The sequence below is a fragment of the Lycium barbarum genome, chromosome 11, assembly GCF_019175385.1.
Source record: "Lycium barbarum isolate Lr01 chromosome 11, ASM1917538v2, whole genome shotgun sequence".
NCBI classification, from domain to species: Eukaryota; Viridiplantae; Streptophyta; class Magnoliopsida; order Solanales; family Solanaceae; genus Lycium; species Lycium barbarum.
This window is the reverse complement of record NC_083347.1, coordinates 94,969,752-94,975,096: the sequence shown is the minus strand read 5'-3', so window position 1 is coordinate 94,975,096 and position 5,345 is coordinate 94,969,752.

The window sequence follows — 5,345 nt, the reverse complement described above, 5'->3', positions numbered from 1 at the left end:
CCGCTACGGAGGTCGCCCAGCCGCCGTAGGGGCACCGCTGTAGCGGCACTCCCTCCGCCGTGGCAGTCACAGGCAGTGTTATTTCATTTAATGTGTCTTAAATATGACTTAGACCCTCATTATTTCATATCTCGGTATTGGAGCCTAGAGAAACTGTTCTTGGAGATAATTTGAAGAAACTCTTGGACGTAAACTTTACCCAATCCTTTACTCTTCCGTAATCAGAATCATCTTAGAATTTCCCCTTCCCTTTTACAATCCCTTAGAGTTGGAATTTGAAGAAGGGTTTTGGGAGATTTTCCCTTAGGGTCCTATATGATAAATTGATGATTTTGATGATAAAACTTGATGAATCTAAGCTTAGTAATCATATATCTTTCACTTTTAACGTTGAATTTCGGATTTGGAGAATTAGGGTTCATACCTAATTTGGGGGTTTTTACGAGAAATCAGATTAGGGGATAATTCTTGAGCTAAATCAACAATTAATGATGGGGTTATGATTACCTAGGATTCAATTTGGTATTTTACCCGTGAATTTTCCGTTTTGCCCTTGTGGGCCCGTTTCCCCAATTTCCAGGGATAAAATGAACCTAATTGATATCTTAGAAATATTAGTATCATTATTCATGATTTCTAATTTAGAATTCGATTATGCTTAGACTACTTTGTTTCTGAGCTTCAGAGGAAGGGCAAGGCGATCGAGTGACTTGTTGGTGTTGTAGTTCGGCAGTCCAGATAGGTTATGGTTTACCTTTGGTGAGACTTAGTATAGTCAATCACATATTTATATTATGTTATCGGAGACAGCATGTGAACCTTCGGGTGTGAAGGTGGGATGGATATTGCCTTAGGTTGGGCCCTGATGTGTGTTGGGACTAGTCACCTCGTTATGCATGTCGATTGTTCAGTTGTGTTGGCTTAATGCCATTTGTAGTTGGTAGATAGTGAATGTCGCTTATTGTCCTGATTTTGGATAGGATTGACATACCCGTTGTTGGTATTTGTACTATGATACATTATTGGCGTACCTACTGTTGGTACTTGAGTTATTGATATATGTTGGAATACCTGTTGTTGGTATTGTGATGTGATACATTATTGGCGTACCCCATTGAGTTACTTGTGATATTGAGCTTGCTAGTTAATGATTGACATATGCGTTGCATGCATTCTCTCATATTATCATGCATGGCCAATATCTGGTAATGATCCGGTATCGTTGATTGAGCGAAACTGATATTTGATAATTGGGGTCCGGCCATTGTCACGACCCATTTTAAACTAGGTCATGCGAGCACCTACCCTTCCCACCTCGGTAGGTGAAACCTTAACTCAACATTCACAGTTAATAAAATAATAGCGGAATAAGAAAAATGACGTAAGCCTCACAATATGGTATAATATAGATAAGTGCGGAAGTAAATGAATCCACCCCAGTATCTGGTCTGGTCATACAAGAGCATCTAAATACCAATACTAAGGTCTGATTATTACATAAAATATATCAAATCATGTCTTGAGTGAAAAGTAAGACATAAGCAATAGAAGAGTCTTCGAGGTCAGCGGACACCATGCTCACCCTGGAAAACTGAAATTGAAGCTAAGGAGTCGATCAGCCACGAGTTAGAGAAGTAGATCTGGCCTGATACTCTGCATTCATAAAAGAATGCAGCAAGTGCATGTCAGTACAAACAATAGTACTGGTAGGCATCATAGGCCAACAAAGCATAGTTAGCACAATTCGGAAAATAACGCAGATAAACAAGTAAACCAATCACGCATGAAATAATATAATCGTGACCGAGTATCCATCAACACTTATGTAAGTATCTAACCCCAATATAATAAGTCTGAGTATATCCAATCCTGAAACAAACACCACAATAGAATCATCACAGTCCAATCATCAACAACACTATCATCACAATACAGTCATCACGACATATCACTCAAGTCATAGTGCAATGCAGTGCAATAATGGTATGAATGTGATGCCATGCCATGCTATGCAAATGAGGTGTACACATGCACTCCGGACAGAAATATCGACGTCTCGGTAGCACAACCCAGCGTGACTCGTGAAGTCTAAGTGCCACCCGTCCCGGATCTTTGCAAAACAGACAGACGGGAACCTGGCTAATTGCTCACAGGGGGGTCCCACCGGCACCACCCTGGGGGACCCGCGGAGCCCATGCACTAACAATGATTCCGGAATAACATCGGAATCGGCCATGCAACAACGGTGCCTAACTATAACCATCGGACATCGCACTTCTTACAATCAGTCAAAAGAGTTGTCAAATATCAGTTTCATAGATCAACGATTCCGGAATTGAACCTCGGACATCGGCCTCCTTACAATCACTCAAGTAAAAGAGTTTATCAAGTGTCAATTTCATATAAACAACGATTCCGGAATGGATCTTCGGACATCGGCCTTTTTCACAATCACTCAAGTAAAAGAGTTAATCAAATACCAGTTTCGCTCAATCAACGATACCGGATCATCACCGGATATCGGCCATGCATGATAAATATGAGAGAATGCGTGCAAAGCATATGTCAATCACCAATACCACAATGGTTATGCCAACAACGTATCATATCACAATACCAACAGTGGGTATGCCAACATACATCAATAACTCAAGTGCCAACATACATCAATACCAACAGTGGGTACGCCAACAACATATCAAGTACAAGTACCAAAAACGGGTATGTCAATCCTATTCCAAATCAGGACAATGAGCAGAATTCTATACCTACCCACTACACATGGCATCAAGCCAACACAATTGAACAATCGACACACATAACGGGGTGGCTAGTCCTAACACATAGCAGGGCCCAACCTAAGGCAATATCCATCGCAACTCCGCACCCGAAGGATCACATGTTTTCTCCGACATCATAATTGAAATATGTGATTCACTATATGAAGTCTCACCAAAGTTAAACCATAACTTACCTGGACTATCGAACCGCAACACCAACAAGTCACTCTATCGCCTTGCCCTTTCTCTGAAGCTCAAAATCAAAGTAGTCTAAACATAATCGAATTCTAAATTAGAAATCATGGAGAATGATACTAATATTGCTATGATATCAATTAGGTCCATTTTAACCCTAGAAACTGGGGAAACTGGCCCACGAGGGCAAAATGGGAAATTCACGAGCAAAATACAAAATTAAATGCTAGGGAGTCCTAACCCAACCATTAATTGTTGAATTAACTCAAGAATTGTCCAAAATCTGATTTCAAGTAAAAACCCCCCAAATTGGGTATGAACCCTAATTCTCCAAATCAAAAATTCAATGTTAAAAGTGTAAGATATGGGTTTACTAAGCTTAGATTCATCACATTTTACCATTAACATCATCAATTTACCAAGTCTAATCTTAGAGAAAAATCTCCCAATACCCTCCATCGAATTTCACTTCTAAGGGATTGAAAAGGGAAGGGGAAAGTCTAAGATGATTGTGATTACAGAGAAGTAAAGGATTAGACAAGGTTTTACCTCCAAGAATTCCATCAATTTGTCTCCAATAACAGCTTTCCCAACCCCCAATATCGAGATATGAAATAATGAGGGTCTAAGACTCATTTAATGAAAAGTCACAGGACCGCCCCAGCGATCAAGCCAAAATGGCTGGGACTGCTTTAGCGTCAGGGCTACCACGCCAGCGGTGCTGGTGCCGCCAAAGCGGGCACCAGACACCAGAAACTTGGCCTAATATTTTCCTTCGATTCGATTTTTTGACTAACTCCCGAGGCCATCTGCTCACATACCAGATACCTAGTCCCATATAAAAAAAGGCTTCGAACGCGCTTGTGGCCTCAAAATTCCCAACGAAGGTCTCATTGATTGAGTCAACCACCGATGCCTTAATTCGCATTCCACATCTAATGTCCCGAAATGCATCCCAATGCATTGGGAATCGAGCCAAATGCACACATAGGTTCTGAATGACTACCCGGACCTCTCGGAATTGACCGAATTTCGAAAAAGATTTGCTTGCCCAAAGTCAACTTCGGGTCAACCACTTTCACTTTTAAGCCTATATTTTTACCAAAGTTACCCGAATCCAGTCTAGACACCTCGGGAAGCATGTCAACGGTCCTCTCGGGTCAAAAGGGAGCTAATCTATGCTCAGGAGCGGGCAAATGTGCCAAAAAAACTATAAGAACCAAACGGGTCATTACAACCATACTTTCAAAATATTGCGCAAAAAGAGCTGTAATTTCTTTTATTCGGTAAAAATTAGGTTTCTCAACATTTGTAGCTCAAGGATGGCCTTGCCATCCTCGAACTCCGAAGGGTCAGTTGTTGACACCTAATTTTAAACTCATAAGACACGTATTTTAATTTTCAAAATTCTCAAGTCCGAAAGGGAGTAAGCATACACCCTTAAAAAATTAAAATTTCAAAAATCCCTGGAATATTGCAAAAATTGACATTTTTAATATTATTTCATAAATATTGATAATTACCAGAAAATTACGAGTTATTTACTTTCACAACTATGATTTGAAAAGATGATATGTATCCCGCTTCGTCTAACTCGGAAAAATTGTTAATTAAAATGACGTATGAATTACGGCTCATTTTGACAGCATTTTTCACATTTTTAAATATTGGTCGGAACTATATCAATATTGGTTTTGTTTTAAAGCTTGTATTTTAAAACTACGCATTGTAAATCTTCTTTTCGTCAAAATTTATTTTAACAAGGAAGTTTTAGACAAATACGTTTTAAAGAATATGTATTTTATTAAATGAGTACAATGTTTGGAAAAAGTATTTTCATTAAAAGTAAGGGTTAATTTAAACTTTTTTAAAAAAACTAAAGGGCGAGAACTTAATAAAAAAAGGGCAGTAAAATAAACTTTCGCCACCCCCCCCCCCCCTCGCCATATTCATTTTTCATCCCCGACCATTCCCTCACCTTCTCAGGTGATTTTTGCGATTTTATAGGGTTCCGCGGTCGATGGCCAGTTTAGGCCAATCCACGGCTATTCTTCGCCGGATTTTTGAGGGCTTTTGTCCTCTATCATGTTTCCTTATGATTTCTAGGTTTATTTTTGTATAATTCTCATTTGTATAATTCTCATTTTGTGGTCTCGAATTTGACTTGTTTATTGGGATGTTACTCGGTTTCTTCGTGTGTGTGGTTACAATGGGCCGGGTCTCGAGCCCTTGGCTAGCTTGTGCACCATATATAACAAATGAAGGACCTAGGGTAATTTCCCATAAGTTCATTTGATTCGAGTACTATTTTTGGGGGGATTTTATCTATTGGGGTAAAATTGTACCGTTAAAATGTGTTGGATTTGTTTT